Raw genomic sequence first — 21897 nt, 5'->3', positions numbered from 1 at the left:
TTTTTCCCTTCAAATTTTTGTATAAACATCCCTTCAAGGAACAAAATGAAATAGCTTAGTTTGGTGGGCAGGAGAATGATTGTGTAGGGTCGGCTGGCCGGCTCTCTGGCAACGCTAATGACATCCCTGGCAACCGCTCCAGCTGGGTGCAGGGAGCACGCTGACGGTGTCCCTAGCTACTGGCCAGCCAGGTTGTTAGGGACGCACTGGCTAATGTTTGAATGTTACCGCGGCTGGGGCTTCACCGCCCCCAGATAATCGGTTTAGGTGTTTTACATTAGGATGATGCTGACTGGCGGTTGGCACCACCAGTCAGCTCCAGTATGTGGTGGAGGGGTGGAGTCTAGGTCCCCAACCATGTCCTGGGACTGAGACTCCAGCCTCCATTTAACCACTCCCCTCACTACTTCATTTGCCTGTGATAGAGCCTCATTCTGTGAGTGTTATCTTAACCTAGCACTTGTTCCTGCATTGTGATACTGACTTTAACTCTTGACTACTCCCCTGACCCTGATTTATTGTATTTTGTATTGTCTTGTCTGTGTTCTGTGTTTTACCTGCATAGGCTAAGGACGGTCAACCAGTTGTCCGCTGCCACTAGGACAGTCAAAGGAATTAGCCAGGAACAGTGGGGCGGGTGTCAGTGCCAGGGCCTCACCTGTCTCTTATTGTCCAGTAACCTAGTCCTAACAGATCGTCTGTCAGTTATTGAAGGTGTATGGCCACCTTTACTGAGCATCACAAAGTGCAAAAAAGCATCAAGCCTGATCAAGCACAGCGATGGTCAATTGTGCACTATGCTTTACTAAGAGCCTTTTTACACTGACTGATGTAGGCCACAAATGTGAGCAGCACTCATTTGCAGAATCAACCAAAGATCAACCAAAAAATGTGGCCGGCCTACCCAAAAAAATTCCTGCGTAATTTTGGTGGCCTATAAACTTCTTCATAGTTGCCCACAAATTCCTGTTTACATGGAAAGATGTGTGCGCTACTACTGAAGATTTTTTTCACTTGACTATTGTTGCCAGTCGGGTTTGTTGCTTGCCGCTAACTGGCCCGTCTAAAAGGACCCTTAGAAAAATTAAACATAGAGGACCTACCAGGGTTCAGAACCAGGAGTAGAAAAACAGGTAACAAGTAACTAATCCAAGGAGTAAGATAAAAGCCGAATGCAAAAACAAAGCTAAAGGCAAGGTCAGGATCCGGTCAGAAACAATAGAATATTAAGTATAATTTATATGAAGGCTACACTGCTGGGATTAATGTCCCAAAGCAATGCAATGTATCCAGCAGTCAATGGAGAAAAGCCAGGGCTGCCAGTAAGCGTTATCACTGGCTCCGGGAGAAGTTAGTACCCTGTACTGTCATCTTCCGCTTTTGATTGAAGAGTCTTGAGAAAGACATTCAGAATATTGTTTTGTTAACTCTTAGAACTTGTGAATATAAGAAAGTTTGTCACAAGTCTTATTCGAGTTGAGTAATGATACAGTGTTTTTGGACCTAATAAAGGCATTTGTCTCTGTCTGTTATAGAATAAAGTCTATAGGTTTAGACAGTAGTATAATTTGGATTGAAAACTGTTTCAAGGACCATATTCAGAGAGTGGTGGTCAATGATTCCTACTCTGAATGGTTCCCAGTTTAAAGTGGTGAACCCCAGAGTTCAGTACTACTAGTATTTACCCATGGGTATTCAGGTACGCCAGGTTCAGCCAAATTGAAAAAAAATTAGTTCGCTAAGCCAGATTAAATAAGAAACTGGACCCCAATCCAGTCCCCATTGAAATCAATGGGCATGATGTTCTTCTGCTTGCTTCCCAGAGCCGCCGCTGTAGCTTCAGAGTGGTCTCTGAACTGAAAGGGCGTTCAGCCAATCACTGGCCATGGCAGTCCCCGACAATGATTGGCTGAGCACCTGTGAATTCAGTGACGGCTCTGAAGCAACAGCGGGGGCTCCGGGAAGCAAGAAGAGAGCAGAAGAACACTGAGAGCGTGTATAGGTAATGTATAACATTTTAGGTGATCAAGAGAGTGATTACACTTGAAACATGTTTGATGTCTGTGGGGTCCCTGCACTATTGGTGTTTCTGTAATTCTTTTATGGACTACAATAAAGCATCGTTCTCTGCACGTGCTGGATCAAGTGCTTTTCTTGGATATAACATTTTAGGGCAAGAGCTGAACAGACATTGCAAATGATGTCCGTGCAGCCCTTGCCAAACAATTATTGAGCTGTGTAATAGGCCCAGTAAACAATTACCAATCTAGAAGACCCCTATCCTCCTGGGGTATGGTGTCTTCTATCTTCTTCGCTCTGCAATCAATCAGCCAATCAGCAGCTGAGGCAGGACAACAGCAGAAACAACAGCAACAGCCTAGTAATATGATGGTGGGGAAGGCCATTTATTTTGGGTCTTCCCAGCCTAACAATACTATCCTGCCACCGCCCACTCCAGGAGCACTATTGGTATCCAGCTCTTAACAGTACCCCTGTGATGGTGGGTATTGGGCTATTAATGTGGGGGTTAGTGTTAATTAGCGATGAGCGAATATAGTTCGATCGAATAGATATTCGATCGAATAGTAAGGTATTCGATCTATCGAATATTATCGAATAGTTCGCAGAATATTCGATAAATATTCGATAAGCGTTCAAATCCCCCAGCTTCCGGTTTTTACCTCCAAGTGGTCGAATAGATGTTTTTTAATAATCGAATAATTGTTCCCATAGACTTTAATGGGATCGAATATTCGAATATTCGGGAGATATTCGTACGAATATCGAATATCCTAATATTTCACTATTCGCTTATCACTAGTGTTAATCCTTTTACCAGCTAACACTAAGCCCCAGCTAAGTATAAGAAGCCATCTATAAAGTCTGTAAAGTAAAGAAGTGAGCCCCTTTCTTCGTTTGGTGGGTGCAATGCAGGGTGGGGGGAGAGGGAGTTCATCTTCACCACCCAATGTTTTCACCAGACCCAGGCACACTAAGCACGCTAGGCTCCTGCAGTGTCAGCTCAGCCAATCAGTGGTTGAGGCAGGACTCCACCTCAGCTGCTGATTGGCTCAGTGGACTCTGCAGGAGAGCCGACCCAGTGCACAGCAAGGTCAGTGTGCCTGATCTGGTGAAGACATCAGATGAGCTGCATCCAACTTCTTTAGCCACCGGAATTTGAATGGTGAATAGTGATGAGCGAATAGTGAAATATTCGAAAATTCGATATTCGTACGAATTTCTCCCGAATATTCGATCCCAATAAAGTCTATGGGAACAAGTATTCGATTATTAAAAAACATCTATTCGACCACTTGGAGGTAAAAACCGGAAGCTGGGGGATTTGAACGCTTATCGAATATTTATCGAATATTCTGCGAACTATTCGATAATATTCGATAGATCGAATACCTTACTATTCGATCGAATATCTATTCACTCGAACAGTATTCGCTCATCACTAATGGTGAACAATCGGAGTTGAGCATGCTGGAGTTCTGCTCATCTCTAATGTAGATCATAGACTACAGAATGGCACTCAATGTCAGTCAGCGGCTTCTAAGGCCAGCAGGATATTGTCATGCATTAAAACAGGCCTGGACTCACGGGACAGGGATATAATATTACCGCTTTATAAAGCTTTGGTGCGGCTTCATCTGGAGTATGATGCTCAGTTCTGTGCTAGTTACCATAAAGGATGTCCTGGAGCTGGAAAAATACAAAGAAAAAAAACTTAAAGGGAATCTTAGTATTAAAGGAAGATTAAAAGAATTGACTGTATGGGGCGAGGGAAGGGGGGGAACATATAGGTAAATACATGGCCAATACAAAGTATATGGTGAAACAGACATACTCCCTGTATTGGGGGATGGGTTTCTGTCTTCAGAGGCAACTAAGCTTCTGTACCAAGAACTGGGAATCTGCAGAATATACACCACAGGAGCTGGTCACAGCAGGAACGGGAGGACGATTTCTTAGAACAAAGTAACATTGTAAGTTTCTTGTTTTAATGTTGCGAATCAGGATGTAGAAGAAAACATTTCCCTTTTTAGGGCAGATTTAACCTTCTTTTCTCACTAAGGTAAATTTATATTTAAATTTATATTATATATATAATTTATAATATATATATATATATATATATATATATATATATATATATATATATATATATATAATTTATATTATTATTATTATTATTATTATTATTGGTACCAGAAAGTTATAAATATTTGTAAATTACATATACTTAAAAATCTCAAGTCTTCCAATACTTCCCAGCTGCTGTACGTCCTGCAGAAAGTGGTGTATTCTTTCCAGTCTGACACAATGCTCTCTGCTGCCACCTCTGTCCATGTCAGGAACTGTCCAGAGCAGGAGAGGTTTTCTTTGTGGGGATTTGCTACTGTTCTGGAAAATTACTGACATGAACAGAGGTGGCGGCAGAGAGCACTGTGTCAAATTGAAAAGAATACACCACTTCCTGCAGGACATACAGCAGCTGATAAGTACTGAAAGACTGGAGATTTTTAAATAGAAATAATCACTTTTAAGGTCCCTAAACACTTATACTTATGTCAGTGCAACCTGCCAGCTGTCAGTTTGTAGTGTCTGGGAGTCTCTTGAAACTCCACCGATAGATGATGTCCGAAGAAATAGAGGGGTAATGGAATTTCACTGCCCGACCCCTTTGTTCTTGGACATATAAGCTGCTGCCAAATCCGTTTCGCTGCAATTTACTCCTGATATCCCTATAGAGAACACATAAACTCTCAATTGTACAGTGGATGGGAGAGATAACTCAGTTATTGAAGGAGTATAGGCATCTTTAGTGTCTGTGTGAGCATCATGCTGTGAGAGTAGAAGGAGCAGGAGGGGATCAGCTTACACTTTCTCATCCTCTTGTATGATATCCATGCTGAGAAAGAGGAGGGGGCATGGAGAAGGGGCACAACACAACTCCAAAAGAAAACTCCTCAGCTCCACAAAATAAAAAGTTTCCTATTGATAGTGAACAAGGAAAGAAGCCATATATCCTAAGCTGACAGCGTAAAGCAAAATGTTCTGAATGCCACATGGTAGTAAATGTGCGGTCCTCGGGTGACGGGCATGAAAAATCCCCGCCATTATGGCAGACCTTTACCATATTCTGAAATACTATGAATCATTTATAGCTCTGAAATAGATATGAAGTAGCTAAAATAGAATCTGCCTGACTAAAATGAGCAGCGGTCAAGTGGATACTTAGAACTTCATCATTTCCAGACTACTGCACTAGTAATTATTTCCTCCGCTATTATGTAATAGCTTAATCAAAGTTTTATGCATTTTATGCAAGGGCGGATTAACTTTACCATGGGCCCCAGGCTGTTCACCATGCTTGGGCACCCCCAACCCAATATAACTATGGCGGCACTAGCTTTAGTCCATTTCCTCCATAATGCAGCCTGTAAAGGACCTGTGGTGACATCATTGTCACATGATAAGGTCCTTCAGTATGTTCTCTTATGTTACTGAATTGTCTCCTGGCTGCAGTTTTGCCCTGATTTCTTTCTGAGAATGTGGGGGAGGCCTCTGACACCACAAAGGCCCCTGTGCAAGTGTGTGGGAGTCTCTATTCATTGAGGTGAGTGGTACTGGTATAACCCACACACATAGGGGCCACATGTTGCACATATGTCACCAATGTTGCCACAACCAGTACCGTACAGGATTTCTAGGGAACAACTTTAGTTATGCTAATTTCTTTGGTTCAAGTATTCACTTGTCTTCTCAAAAACTGCGTCCCCCCCCCCCCCATGGTTATCCTGGATCTTCATGTAGTCATTGACTCATCAGGCATTTTGTGTGTGTTAAAGCGGCACTATCAGCAGGTTCTTCCCAGATAACCTGCTGATATGCCGCAGTAGCTGTGTCCCTCAGTAGTATATCGCCATTAGTTTCACCCCTGTACGCCCCCGCATTGTTTCTAAAATCGCTAAATGCTCTTATGCAAATTACTTGCATTAGAGCATTTAGGGCGTTGCTAGGGGCCGGCGAGCATCGGTGAGGTTTTCTGGGAAGAACCTGCTGATAGTGCCGCTTTAAGGTGGAAACCTGGAAAATATAGTAGTAAGGACCTATCCACTTTCAGACAAAACAGGTAGGGATAGGAGTACGTACCTGTGTTATTTTCTATTTTTTCTTTTTAAAGCGAATGTACCTGATGATCTTACCTCCCCTCTGTTATGCGGCTCCATTGATTCACAGAGGCGAGGAGCTTTTGTTGGCCTTCAGTGCGTCATGCCTGGCCGGTGTTCAGGAATAGACCGGCGGGGCAACAAGGGCCACTGGCATGCTCGTGCCAGCGCCAGTCTGTAATGTAAAAAGACCATAGCGATGTACCTGTTGGTCCATTGGCTTTAAGTTGGTGTGACCCCAAGGACTGAGGATGTAAAAATAATAAACTGTATACTTATCTCCTTCGGTTTTATCTTAGCTGCCATGCCAACACTGCCAGTCTCCCACTTGTTTCCAATTCTTCCAGGTTCTGTGGTGTCCTATCCTCACTAGACCTGCCCGCTTAGCCAATCAATGGACCCAGTGGTGTCCTGCCTCAGTCACTGATTGGCTGAGCAATCTGGTCCTGCATACCACCTCGAAGTAACATCACACAGCAGCTTTTTTTTTTCAGACAACCCTTATATGCATTAAACCAATGGACTGTCTGTTTTTTCACAGCAAAAGAGACTTACTGAAACTATTCTGGGCTGTAGCTAATATATAAGGGTATAAACCCTAGGATTTAATGCTATAAAATCAAAATAGTATTAAGAAATGGGGAGATAAACCAGACCAAGGACCAAGTGCTAACTGGATTCTCTACTCTGTCTCTATTTACTTAAAAAAAAAAATAATTCAGCCAGTAATATTGTATTCTTACATGGATGGACTAGTGCATCCATGTCTTAAAGTGGTAATATACATTGCACCATACACATGAACCTTTGCCTTCTATACATTCACGCTTCAAACCTTTAGGTAATGAGGCCTTCGGGGATTTGGCAGCATAGTTAATTCATAGAATATCGATCCCCCACTTATTACTAGACATAATACATGCATCTTACTATATGTCTAGTGGTTACAATCACAGTTCTGGTTGATTTCATACATTTTATTTATTTTTTCGTCCTTCATAATATGATTTTATTAGCGCAATACTGGGATCATATGTTGCGTAATGCAGATGGATGTTTGTATCGGACAGGATTGATTATATGCCTCGTGATATAAATCATGTTTATTGATATAGTGGCTGAACTATTTTTTTTATTTTTTTTATTGAAAACCATTTATCACCAGCTGTATGGGGGATATATATGCTGTATATGGCTGGAACATAAGAGTCCTAGTGTGATATATAGTCTCAGCAATTGAAATTGTTTTGAAGAATAGACCAGTAGTAGATACACCTGTTGTAGTACTAATTCAGACTAGTAGATTTGTGGAGGTTTTCTGTGTTTTGTTTTCTCTTTTCTGTTTTTTTTTGAGTAAATTAAATGTAAAATAAAAAAAAAATAAAAAAATCAGTCATACTCACCTAACCTGATCCCCAAAGCTCCCTGTCTGATGATACCCGGCCCGTGCTCATCATTGCTTCATCCTGCTTCTGAGACGAGTCATCCCAGCAAGTCCCGCCCACTCAGCCAATCACTGGGCACAGTAGTGTCCCGCCTCTGACAGTGATTAGGAGCTCTGTGGATAGGGTGAGTATGGCTTATTTTTTATTTTTAACATTTCCATAGCCATGTATTAAAAAAGTGTCCCCAGACAGGATTGTACCAGGAAGTGTCAATCTATTGTAAGTGCTTAAAGGGGTTTTTAAGCACTTACAATAGATTGACTCTTCCTGGTACTTTTCAGCTTGTGGTGTTTCCAGGTAGAGTATGATCTGCAGTCATCTTATAATTATAAGAAGACAGGATTATAATCAATGATAACATCTATATTATTAAGATAATATAGGTAACACAGGATCTCATAATCCACTATAGATGGTGGGGGTATCTATTAAATCATACTTTCTGTGGCACCCAACACCAATAGCATAGGGTACCGGGGAAAGTATGTACAGGAGCAGGGACCCCCACCTCGCACAGAATGAGTTACGCCTGTATCATAACTCCTTATGTGAAAATTAGCTATTTGTCTGAATGAAAGCTTAAAAAAAAATTGGACTCCCAGTAGTTTTTTTTTAGGAAACTTGGAACAAACTTGAGTTGTTTAGAATTGATTTATTCCTCTCTAATTGCTAAACTTAGGTCTACTGAAAAAAAAAAGCCTTCACACGAAACACAGGCATATCCACTTTAAGGCTATGTTCACACTGCGTATATGTCCGGACGCATATCTTCGCGGCCGGACATATACGCGTTAAACTCCGGCCGGGGATTTACACTACTTGCGGCCGGCTACGTACGGAGCGCGAACTTACGCCGGCAGTCTACTTATGCTTCCTGAGCGCCCTACGTAGCGGTCTTTTACTTGGAAATCTTCGCCTAGCCCCGGACACCCCACAGAACCTTTTGGATCGGCACAAAAAGCTTGAAAAATGAAGAAATCACCACTACGTGCGGGACCGCATGTTACGCTACGGGCGTAAGTTACGGCATTTTTGTCCTCAAACAATGGTCTGGTTCATTTTTTACGGCGCTGCATACGATCCTCGCGTAAGTTCTTACGTAGTGTGAACTGTGCCGCTGTACATCGTATACTTTACATTGTACGCAAACTACATAAGTCTCCGGCCGCTTATTCACGGATCGCGCTACGTCCGGAGGCTTACGTAGTGTGAACATAGCTAAAACCTTCATTGCACACATAATATAGTATCATCAATAAAGTCTAACTGTTGATTTGTGATAGCTGCCATACAAAACCATTGCCAACGTATTGGCTCCAAGGTCACCTTCAAATGGAGTTGTCTACTGCCGGAAGAAAAATTGATGTTTTCTGTTCCTCATAAACATAAACTATATAAAAATATTGGTAAAAAAAAGTTAATGTAACATTGGAGACCTTAACATTGTTTGTCCTTGCAAACTTGACTGTTTGGAATAATGATGGCGTCCCAGCTTCCAGCCACTGACCGTCATCTATTAAATAACAAGACGACCCGATGACAGACATTGAAATCCGTGACATTTTCTTCTATATTTTAACCAAGTACAGAGGAAACCCATGAGAGGTAAACCAGTTCAAGATAAAACAAAATGTAGAAATCAGAGAGAAGACGCATTGATACACACATCACGGTGTGACCTCATGTGAACCTTTTTGTATTTCTCTAGAGAGTGCAGAGATTTAATAATTTGTCTTAAAAAAGTAGAGGCAATGCTAGAAGAAGAATGCACCTATAATTGTCGGAAAAAGATTGTTTGCTGTCAGTCAAATAGTAAAATAGGGTTGTCCGGTCTTTTATTAATTAGACCAAATCTGCAAGGGAGCCAAACTGGTAGGCACTAGATTCAATAGACACTCCTGTCTTAAAGGGGTTATCTTACCAACCCCATGTAAGTATGTCACCCCAGGCTCGCTCTATTTATTATCATTAGAAGGGGTGGACCAGTCAGACAGTGCTCCTACCAGTGCCCCAGTGCACCAAACGGACTTACCAGACTGTGAAGTAGATGACTAAGTACACAGGAACGGTGTAGAGGATGAAGGTAAGAGACATACCTTCATCCTCGGCACCTCCAGCGCAATAGGGAGATATCAGCAGGATAGATTCTTCTAATGGAAGTGTGTATATGGATAAAAAACTACAAAGTAATATAATTTTATTAACGCAATGTATTAGCAGAAAAAAAAAATCTTAAAGTGTTACTGTCGTTTAATTTTTCTTTTGCAGAAATCAATAGTACAGGCAATTTTAAGAAATTTTGTAATTGGGTTTATTAGCAGTTAAATGCATTTTTATCATGAAAAAGCAGTTTGAAGCTCTCCCCCTGTCTTAATGGTTCTCTATGGAGAGGGGAGGAGTTGAGGGACATGAGGCACCAAAACAGGACAACAAAGAGTTAATTTAAAGCTACATCACCGGGCTATCTCATCTGAAGTCAGCACTGACCTCTCTTACTGGCGACTAATCTCCCTCCTCTCCCCTCCACTCTCCATAGGTTACATAGGGCACATCTGATGTAAAAGAGTCGAGATTTCCTGATAATGAGCAGTGAATGAGAGAGAGGAGGGGGAGGGGGGGACCTGGGGAAAGTCTTTTTGAATGCAGATAATGGCATATTTGCCTAATAAACCCAATTACAAAGTTTCTTAAAATCGCCTGGACTATTGATTTCTGCAACAACAACAACAACAACAGAAAAAAAATACGACAGTGACACTTTAAGTCTCTGGAGTACACAGACTTGGGCACCATTGGAAATGCAGTGGTGGGGGATCAACAGGTGAGTGTGCATAATTTTTTTGCTTTTAAGGCTCCATGAACTCCAGGAGTTCTTCTTTAAACCTACCATTGGTTATAATATCACGGACCTTTTGTATACTGTTACCCCAGCCAGGTATGATGTATAGCCCAATTCCTTACTACTAGGGGTATAATAATACAAAATGATACATGTGTTATGTGATTTGTTACACTTTTTTTTCTAAATCTGTATTCCTTCTGCTTGGCCCATCATCATTTTACCTCTACCAAGTAGTTTTATTCTAATTTATTTTAAGGGTGTGCAGAACATAGGCAGGGGCTTCTTGAATCAACCCCTGGCAGTAGAGGAAGACCCTGCTGTATTTCTACAGAGACTCCAGCAAGATACTGCACCAAAGTGAGGTAAGATCTAAAAAAGCCCTCGATGAATTCATTTAGCACAAAAAGTTGTTACACACAAATGGAAAAAATTCAAACACTGGTGAATATAGAAAATGAGAGTGTAGGCGAGAAAGTTGTTCTTGTTGACGCAGACCTAAGAAGACCCCCCCAAAAAAATAATTAAAAAAAATTCCCTGACACTCACTAAAGTATTGTGTACCTTAAAACATTAACGCATACTCTACAGAAGGTATTAGTAAAAAAAAATTTAAAAAAAGGCATCCAATATAAGTCATCCTAGAGTCAGTTATAGCTTCCCCTGACACCCAGCGCACATGCTCCACCAGCCAGGCCCCCTCCCAGCTATGCCCATGGGTCATCCTATTCATGGCTCAATGTCATTACCACCTGCTGAAAAAATACATACTATATCGAGAATTAGAGAAACGTTCTATCCCGATGCTGACACTCAGTTTTTATACGACTTTATGTGACTTTTCATAGTATATTTGTTGTGTGGTTTTCTGGTAAAACGATTTGTCTTTATCTTTCGATGAACAAAAGTCAAAGACATTTGCATTTCTCATTTGGTCCTTTGTCTTCCTGAAGGAATCTACAGGAGCTTATAGGAGCTTATCGTAAATTAGAAAAACAGATGTACGAGCCTGGACCATAACAGTGTGGAAATTACAACCTTGCCCCAATAGGGACCTCTATGTACCAGGGTCAGTGCCAGATGAGGACTGGTGCCAAAAGAGTCCCAGCTCTACAAAGAAAGAAAAGGTGCTGCCCTGCTGTGTTAGATATCACTGGAATATTAGGCTGAATTACAACCAATCTTTGGCATTTGAATATATTCCCGTTATATCTGAAGTACTCTGGACAGTTTTTTTTTTAGACATTTTTATGGGAGTAGCCATCTTGTCTGGGCTGTTCATAACATTTAGAGATGTGCTTAACAGCACGCCCTATGGCCTTTGACATAACGGTCCTAAACAGACCCTATTCACATGAATTTCCCCTATTATTTCCTAATAAGCCTTAAAAAGACTCTGTCAGCAGGTTTATACTGCGCCCTGAAAAGATAGTATAAACTAGTGACCTAGACGCTGAACAGAATAATGTATCACTTGCATTGTTCTGTGCAGCTGATTTGGAAATATCCTCCTGAATAACAAACTAGTCCTCTCCATTATGTGCACATGCTCTGCAGTCCTGGATATTCAGGAGCACCAGCACACTCAGCCCAATGGCTGCTAATTGGCAGTTGTCTGTCTATACTGTATTTAGAGGGCAGAAGGAGTGGCATAGCACAAAGCTCATTCTCCTGCATATCAAGAGAACGGCTTAAAAGAATCATGTATGTAAGATTAGCATTTCTGTCACTACTTGATGCTCCCCTCATTTAAGCCAGCATAAACCTAGTGACAAATTCCCTTTAACCTGATCCCAGCTAAGGTATAACATACTATTTGCTAATGTATGACCTGTCGTGTATTAATCTTGTCTTGTCTTTTTTCCCCATACCCAAGGAAAATAATACAATAATAATACATAATAAAACAATAATTAAAAGTGGAATTTTTTCCTGAATAAAATCATTGTGTACCATATATTGTTAAAAACCATTGGTTAACAATGAAATGTCTTGTATGTTGCCGCATGCTGTTGGACAGGCTAAATGACGCCTTCATCCTCCACCACTGTGCTCTATCACTATTTCAGTGTCATTGTCAGCATGTCGGAGGCTAATGGCAGCTATTTAGATCTGCAGATAGAGAGATAGTAACAGAATGGCCCCCGATAGTACTTGCCCGCAGAGAATGGTTTTTCCAACCTCTAAAATTAAATAGGTTTTATGCATTTCATGTTATATAGGCCTATATAGTACCAATACAATTTTGGATGGAGGCACTCCGAGGTATATACTCCATTGCATGCACATTAGATATGTTCCCTTAGAACTGGTATTTTTTTGGTTGGTTGACTTATAGGGGTTATCTAGGCTTACAAAACATGTGCACTTTCTTCCAGAAACAGCTGCACTCTTGTCTACAGTTTGGGTGTAATTTTTCAGCTCAGTTCCATTGAAGTGAATGGAGGTAAATGATAATACCACACACAACCTGAGGACAGGGGTGGCACTGTTTTTTTTTTTTGCAAGAGAGTATCTGTGTTTTTCCTAGTCCTAAATAAGCCTTTAAATCATTGTATATGCTTTTCCTAAGAAGAATCATTCAACCAGATTTATCAAAGCTGCCTATAGCTAACAATGACAGTTCAGCTTTTGTTTCTGCAACCGTTCTGGTAAAAAATAAAGCTGAACTGTGATTTTCCCCCCCCCCTCAAACAGTTTTGATAAATCTCCCCAAGTGCATATAGAGGAGTCAAGTTCATGGGGAGTAAGTATACAAGTATATCCCATGAGGAGAACTTGCGCAAGAACCTCACAGCTCCGCACTCGGCCAATAGCTAGCACACCCATTGAGGTCATGTCATATACTACTTAAGGTTCAGCTGACTTAAAGCTGACTGCCTATACACAGCATGCATAGATAACTGCCAATCAGCAGCTGGGGGTGGAGTTTTCTGCTTCTCATGAATATTGAGGACTACTGGGCTCATGCACATAATGGAGAGGACTACTTATTGTCCATGTTATTCAGGAGGAGATCTCTGGATCAGCTAGAGAGAACAATGTAAGTGACTCATCATTCTGTTAAGCTTCTCTGTCACTAGTTTATGCTACCCTGAGATAGGACACCATAAACCTACTGACAGAGTCTCTTTAAGGAATTGTCCAAATTATTTTAGCCTTGTATAAAGCTATATATATATATATATATATATATATATATATATATATACACTCACCGGCCACTTTATTAGGTGCACCATGCTAGTAACGGGTTGGACCCCCTTTCGCCTTCAGAACTGCCTCAATTCTTCGTGGCATAGATACAACAAGGTGCTGGAAGCTTCCTCAGAGATTTTGGTCCATATTGACATGATGGCATCACACAGTTGCCGCAGATTTGTCGGCTGCACATCCATGATGCGAATCTCCTGTTCCACCACATCCCAAAGATGCTCTATTGGATTGAGATCTGATGACTGTGGAGGCCATTGGAGTACAGTGAACTCATTGTCATGTTCAAGCAGAAATCGAGACTCATCAGACCAGGCAACGTTTTTCCAATCTTCTACTGTCCAATTTCGATGAGCTTGTGCAAATTGTAGCCTCAGTTTCCTGTTCTTAGCTGAAAGGAGTGGCACCCGGTGTGGTCTTCTGCTGCTGTAGCCCATCTGCCTCAAAGTTCGACATACTGTGCGTTCAGAGATGCTCTTCTGCCTACCTTGGTTGTAACGGTTGGCTATTTGAGTCACTGTTGCCTTTCTATCAGCTCGAACCAGTCTGCCCATTCTCCTCTGACCTCTGGCATCAACAAGGCATTTCCGCCCACAGAACTGCCGCTCACTGGATGTTTTTTCTTTTTCGGACCATTCTCTGTAAACCCTAGAGATGGTTGTGCGTGAAAATCCCAGTAGATCAGCAGTTTCTGAAATACTCAGACCAGCCCTTCTGGCACCAACAACCATGCCACGTTCAAAGGCCCTCAAATCACCTTTCTTCCCCATACTGATGCTCGGTTTGAACTGCAGGAGATTGTCTTGACTATGTCTACATGCCTAAATGCACTGAGTTGCCGCCATGTGATTGGCTGATTAGAAATTAAGTGGTAACGTGCAGTTGGACAGGTGTACCTAATAAAGTGGCCGGTGAGTATATATATATATATACAGATAGAGCTATGAAACAGACAGACAGAAGAATATTACCTACTCAGTTTTATTATAAGATTAGTTTAGATTACGTTTAGATTACGCCTCCATAGGGCTGTATCCCAAGAAGGATGGCGACATACTGAGAAATGTAGAAAAGGGGGGCCGGCTTCTGGGAGAGAGGAGCACTTGAATGGTGACTCAGTTAATGTCTGTTCGTGGCTGCACGGCAGCTGAGCGGGGCCTCAGTCCTCATTGGGCACAAGCAAGGCATTTACGTATGTTGTGGTGGCTGCCGCCGGCAGCCACAAAGGCCCATACCCCCATGCCTAGTGTGATGATGTAGATGGGGATCAGACTGGCCTCGTACCACGGGTTCAGGAAGGTCAACCCAGAGGTAATCAGGTGGCTGAAGACCACGCCCACGATGTGGAACGGTTTCCGCTTTTCACAAGCTGCAAAGAAGATGATCCCCCAGAAGGTGTGCAGGAATACAATCGCCATGGTCAGGAATGCTGAAGTTAGAAAATAATACTGGGAATCTCCGTGGACGCCCACAATGCCGGGACCGACGGCGTCTGCAAGGATATTGATAACGGAGAAGACTCCACTGATGATCCCGAAGGAGAAGCCAGAAACATAGGCCATCTGCTGGATAGAGATGGGGGACCGTCCATCCTCACTGATGGTGGCCAGACCCTCGTCCGCCTTCTTGAGCAGCCTGTAGTAGCCGTATCTGAAGGCTTCCTGCAGCAGCACGGAGATGGCGGCCCCGAATATCAGCAGCCCATACTGCAGGCTGGAGTCCTCCTTATTACTGACCTGCACCGAGAAGAACCAGATGAGCGAGGAGAAGAGGACGGACACCAACCAGAAGAAGGAGCCGGCCACCAGGATGATGACTCGCAGTGGGTCCCCGGCGATCGTCAGGATAAACAGCGATGTGCACCCGATGTGCACAGCGATGTGCACCCGAAAAAGACGGCCAGCCCCATCTTCCCGGAGCGCTCCGGGAAGATGGGGCTGGCCGTCTTTTTCGGGTGCACATTTGTGGCCTTCGGGCCGGCGCTGTCGCTGTTTATCCTGACGATCGCCGGGGACCCGCTACGAGTCATCATCCTGGTGGCCGGCTCCTTCTTCTGGTTGGTGTCCGTCCTCTTCTCCTCGCTCATCTGGTTCATCTCGGTGCAGGTCAGTAATAAGGAGGACTCCAGCCTGCAGTATGGGCTGCTGATATTCGGGGCCGCCATCTCCGTGCTGCTGCAGGAAGCCTTCAGATACGGCTACTACAGGCTGCTCAAGAAGGCGGACGAGGGTCTGGCCACCATCAGTGAGGATATACGGTCCCCCATCTCTATCCAGCAGATGGCCTATGTTTCTGGCTTCTCCTTCGGGATCATCAGTGGAGTCTTCTCCGTTATCAATATCCTTGCAGACGCCGTCGGTCCCGGCATTGTGGGCGTCCACGGAGATTCCCAGTATTATTTTCTAACTTCAGCATTCCTGACCATGGCGATTGTATTCCTGCACACCTTCTGGGGGATCATCTTCTTTGCAGCTTGTGAAAAGCGGAAACCGTTCCACATCGTGGGCGTGGTCTTCAGCCACCTGATTACCTCTGGGTTGACCTTCCTGAACCCGTGGTACGAGGCCAGTCTGATCCCCATCTACATCATCACACTAGGCACGGGGGTAAGGGCCTTTGTGGCTGCCGGCGGCAGCCACCACAACATACGTAAATGCCTTGCTTGTGCCCAATGAGGACTGAGGCCCCGCTCAGCTGCCGTGCAGCCACGAACAGACATTAACTGAGTCACCATTCAAGTGCTCCTCTCTCCCAGAAGCCGGCCCCCCTTTTCTATGCGTCCCCCTTCCCCCCTCGTCCCAGACGATAAGACGGACCTGTTGTTTCTCGTATACTGAGAAATGTGTTGCAAGCTGGCATAAAGACTTCAATGGGCTAAATATAGTCTAAGAGCCCTATTCCACGGGACAATTATCGTTCAGAAAATCGTTAGATCGTTTGCAATTGAATGATAATCGTTTCGTGTAATAGCAGCAGATTAAACGACCAACGAGAAATCTTTGGTCGCTTGATAGAATTTAGACCTATTTGAAACGTTGATTGTTTGCAAATCGTTTGCACATCGTTCGGTGTAATAAGACGACATTCGGTGAAACGAACGCAGTAGTAGCGACAGAACGACCGCAAGAACGATCCTAAGTAACGATTATCGTTCCATGTAGTTGGATGAAAGATTTCAGATCGTTCGCCATATCGGTCGTTTGAGAGTTAATAGTTGAAAAACCGCTTCGTGGAATAAGACCCTAACTCTGACAATAAGAGAAGAGCAGACATGCCAAAGTGTTTGGGTTCGGCAATGTTCTCTGAACCTGAACACTCACCATTTGACAGATGCAGCACTAGGACTGCCAGGAAAACATGTTTTCCAGGATTTCCTAGGGCGGCATACAACTTCTCCAGCCACTGGGAGTCAAATGTTGCCGAACCTGAACAGTTCGGCAAGTCCGATCAACACTAGTGACAATGTTTGGTTTATTGTCTGAATATACACACTGGGGGAGATTTATCAACATGGTGTAAAGGGAAACTGGCTCAGTTGCCCCTAGCAACCAATCAGATTCCACCTTTTATTCCTCACAGACTCTTTGGAAAATGAAAGGTGGAATCTGATTGGTTGCTAGGGGCAACTGAGCCAGTTTCACTTTACACCATGTTTGATAAATCTCCCCCACTGTGTATATGTGATCGATCATGTACACATAACATATAAGAACTATACTGAACATAGTCTACAGATGTACTACACAGCCCCATTAGCAACACATAGAACCTTGACATCATCTTTTTGACCGGAAGTCCATCGGAGCCCTTAAGTATGTGTATAAATGAAGCTCAGCTACCACCAGTTCTACTAAAACACTACATTTTCTTATTGTTTTTCCCACGCATTTCAGCATCTCTGTGGATTAACAACATCACCATTCAGATCGGCTCGCGGAGAGGAAACTTGGTTCCCAGCTGGCATTGTATCCTATATAAACGTTTGTATACTGTAATGAATGCGACAACCTCGGTCATGCAGTAATCTAGTTAAAACCTTGTTTTAAAATTGCAATATCATCAAAGTAATTTGGCATGGAGATGATCTGGGATTGATACAGTATGTCCTATCTGGTGGGACAACGCATAGCCGGACACTATACGAGTCACAGATTGAATCATTTATACCGCTTTAGATGGGTATTATTGCAGTGTCCCAGAACATGCAGACTACTACTCCTATTATGGCCATTTCTCTTGCTGTGTCAATGCCTGTTCTGGTAAGTGTTTGCACTGCAACTGCTGCTGGTTTTCCCCTAGTATTCTCTGGTAATGTGCATTCTCATGTGTATTCTCATGTATTCCTGTGTTTTATTGCATTGTACAGTGGTATGCAAGGCTGTTGATCACGTGACCTGTAACCATGGTTCCTCCAATGGCCGACTAGCTCTGGCCAGGAGCAACCATGTGACCTCCCACTTCCTCCTGACAAGTGAGTCTTCCCCCTGCTTCCAGGCAAGGAGGATGTGTGTCGTCCCTCTCCTGCCTCAGAGGAGTTGGGCTTCTTCTCTGCAGCTCCCACTCCACCACTAGAAGTGTGGATCAGGTGCTCTGCAGTATTCAAGTCTTCGGCTGTATCTGCCTGCTCAAGTGTCCGGAGTCTTCTCTCTCATCTGGGTGTCATTCCGTTATCTCTCCTCATCGCTGCAAGGATTCACAGCAAGTATTATTCTCAAGGTAATTCACCCAGCAACGCTATTTCTCTTATACTCCTACTCCCATCATCCGGCACGTATTCTCACAGCCTATGCAGCACCACTCCTGCTTTATTTGTCAAAGCCTGCTATATACCCGGTTGCATCCGGACAGAACTGTTGCTACTAGTTACCTCATCTATAATAAAACCGCTGTTACTGAACCCCGGCATTGGTGTCCACTAACTGGTGCCCTGACTAAGTGCAGCGAAGAATCGCATGCCCATCTTCACCCGCAGATTCCACAGACCGGCCCTACAGCTGTGCCGCCCTCAGGCCTATACCGTGACAAGTATAACCCCTGCAGCTGCCCCGGTCATTGCCCGCTCATAACACCAGCACTGCGGAAGTGGCCCCCAGGGGCCAGGGCATCGCATTTTTGGCGTCACGAACAGGATACAGACTGTGTTGTGCCAACTGTCAGTGTCCCCAGAACTGTACTGCTACCCCCCCCCCCCCAGAGATTTTGCCGATTACTATGGCGGTGATTGAAGTGTTTCGGGCCCTAAACAGTACACAAGATGGCCGCCGTCTTCTTCAATTTCTGGCTGCGCCATACCCCGGAGAGGAGGGGGTTAACCGCCATGCTGCCAAAGCGCGGGAATCGTCCGGCGCCATAGACTTTACATTGGCTGCTCCTGATTGGCTGCCTGGGCCGGATGACGTCACTGTTGCTGGGCAGATTCTGGAACCTGATCCTCCAGCCTGGCGCTCCTCCCCTTCCTGCTACAAGTTCCGGCCAGAGCGTGACAAGATGGCGGCCCCCGTGAAACATTTGCCTGCAGCCGCAGCACCAGTGATGCCGGAGCTGCCGGAGAGCAATCCTGCCTGCCTGCTAGCACCGCTCCCATCCTACAGCGACACCAGCTGGGCCGCTGCCCCGTCGGACGACGGAAGTCTTCGCCGGGCCTTCATCCCGGCCTCTGCTGATCAGAATGAGGGGCCCATACCTGAGACCAGCATTTCTCCAGGACCCGGTCACTCCAGCACCGCTGACCTCGCTTCTCGTACCGGAGGGTCCTTATCACCGGACAGCGAACAGATTGTAAGTGGACCGACTCTGTTGTCCTCAGTCCCTGGCCCTAAAGGGGAGAACTCTGCTAAGGCCTTCATATCCCCGGGTCTGTGGCGGCCTCCAGGGCGTGATTCGCCGCCCCTGCCGCAATGGATGCTCGGGCCGGGGCCTAAGATTATGCAGCTGATCGAGGACATTCAGCAGGCCCTCGCTGCCCTGTCGCCTGCCACTACAGCTGCCACCGCTATACCTAGCGCTACTCCTGCAGCTTCCACTACAGCGGGCCCGTCTACTACCGCAGTCCCCTCTACTGCCCCCACTGCTGTGGCTAAGGCTGCCTCTTCTACCACGACCGTCACCTATCATGTGGCCCCCATCATCTCTCCTATCACCACGGTGACGCCCAGCATTGTAGTCACTACGGCATCCAGTGATGCTTCTGCTCCAGGCCCTTCACGCTATCGCTATCCGTGGAAGAAGAAAAAGAAGAAGCCTACTCAGGGTCCTCCAGGACATTTCTGCTAAGTGTCCTTACAGAGAACAGAGCCCTTAAACTGTTTTGTTGTCTAACTGTTTTGTTCCAGTTCCTGCAACGTTCAAGGTTCGTGCCTGGTCCTCCTGACCAAGTTCCCTGTACTAACCAGCCATGAGCTGATGGACACTTACAATAACAAAAGGTTCTCTAGTGCCTGTCCCAGAGCCTTTTACATGGACGATGGCTAACTGCCTAAAAGAGACTCTACCTAACAGAGACACTTAACCCATTCCTTCCTAATGCACTTTCCTGTGATTGTGTGTTCCACACAGGGTATTATTGCACTTATTTCATTATTGCACTTTTTTCTACTATTGCATTCCAGTGTTATCAGAGTCTTTGTATTTCCTCCTCTGAGTAAGCACAAGGTGACATAGATTGCCTCAGAGTAGAGTGCCTCTTTTGTAAAACAGTATATTTTCCAGTGTCTAAGTCAGATAGCTCCTCCTCTGAGTAAGAGAAGTCAGTTTACATATACCTCAGAGAAAGTCCAGTTTATGTAGGAGTGTATTTTCTCATCCAGTCTCAGTATTGTGTATTATTATCATATCTATAGCTAGAAAGATTTAGTTGAGCCAGTCCGTATGCAGATTTTCCTCAGATTTTCATTCAGATTTTTCTCAGATTTTCATTCAGATTCATGTGAGCCAGTTCTCCTCAAGACCTCGCAGTATTTGTTGTCCTTTGTGTTCCCCTTCCTTTCGTTTCCAGTATTTGTTCGCCTCTGTCTTGTCCGAACACAGTAGTTATCACACATAGTCATACCTAACCTTCACACTTGTCCATACATATCGCACCTTGGATACCTTTTCGTGTGTTTGGCCTGTGGAGTGCTTGTGTGTGTGATTGAGTGGTATGAAAAGGAGCTCCCCATGTATGTTTGCTTTTATTATTTTGTTCTTTTCTCTTCCAGGTATCCAAGACACTACTCAGACACGCCAAGGTAGTACACAGGTCTTCACAGTTCTCTTTTCCAGTAGGGTAACACATTTAACAGAAAACCTACTGTCTAACTGGCTGGAATATGGAGGGTCACCCGCCAGCAGTTAAGTTGTCCTGGCTTACACGTCAGATGGTTCACGCACTAGCTACCTGGTCGCCAGAGTACGTTAGGCACCCCTAGGTGAAGTCCTGCCACTAGGGTTTCTCATTCTCTCTCTTCTCACCTGTGCCTTGGGCGTGGGAAACACACACCTCCTCACACTCACTCTCATCATTCATTCCTGTTGTTTGATTGTCCAGTCTATTCATGTTTGCTGCCTTCTAGATTCGCCGAGGTCGGCTCAAATTTGCTAGGGAGGTATGCAGTGTCCCAGAACATGCAGACTACTACTCCTATTATGGCCATTTCTCTTGCTGTGTCAATGCCTGTTCTGGTAAGTGTTTGCACTGCAACTGCTGCTGGTTTTCCCCTAGTATTCTCTGGTAATGTGCATTCTCATGTGTATTCTCATGTATTCCTGTGTTTTATTGCATTGTACAGTGGTATGCAAGGCTGTTGATCACGTGACCTGTAACCATGGTTCCTCCAATGGCGGACTAGCTCTGGCCAGGAGCAACCATGTGACCTCCCACTTCCTCCTGACAAGTGAGTCTTCCCCCTGCTTCCAGGCAAGGAGGATGTGTGTCGTCCCTCTCCTGCCTCAGAGGAGTTGGGCTTCTTCTCTGCAGCTCCCACTCCACCACTAGAAGTGTGGATCAGGTGCTCTGCAGTATTCAAGTCTTCGGCTGTATCTGCCTGCTCAAGTGTCCGGAGTCTTCTCTCTCATCTGGGTGTCATTCCGTTATCTCTCCTCATCGCTGCAAGGATTCACAGCAAGTATTATTCTCAAGGTAATTCACCCAGCAACGCTATTTCTCTTATACTCCTACTCCCATCATCCGGCACGTATTCTCACAGCCTATGCAGCACCACTCCTGCTTTATTTGTCAAAGCCT

The 21897-nt window shown here is 44.4% G+C and overlaps 2 pseudogenes; one reads left to right on the top strand and one right to left on the bottom strand.

The window, feature by feature from the left end:
• Window positions 1-14749: 14749 nt before the first annotated feature.
• On the bottom strand, window positions 14750-15585 carry LOC138772974 (gamma-secretase subunit APH-1A pseudogene; annotated as a pseudogene).
• A 15-nt stretch (window positions 15586-15600) lies between these two features.
• LOC138772965 (gamma-secretase subunit APH-1A pseudogene) lies at window positions 15601-16502 on the top strand (annotated as a pseudogene).
• Window positions 16503-21897: the final 5395 nt, after the last annotated feature.

The sequence above is a fragment of the Dendropsophus ebraccatus genome, chromosome 1 (genome assembly GCF_027789765.1).
Source record: "Dendropsophus ebraccatus isolate aDenEbr1 chromosome 1, aDenEbr1.pat, whole genome shotgun sequence".
Lineage (NCBI taxonomy): Eukaryota > Metazoa > Chordata > Amphibia > Anura > Hylidae > Dendropsophus > Dendropsophus ebraccatus.
This window is presented reverse-complemented; position numbering and strand designations above follow the sequence as displayed.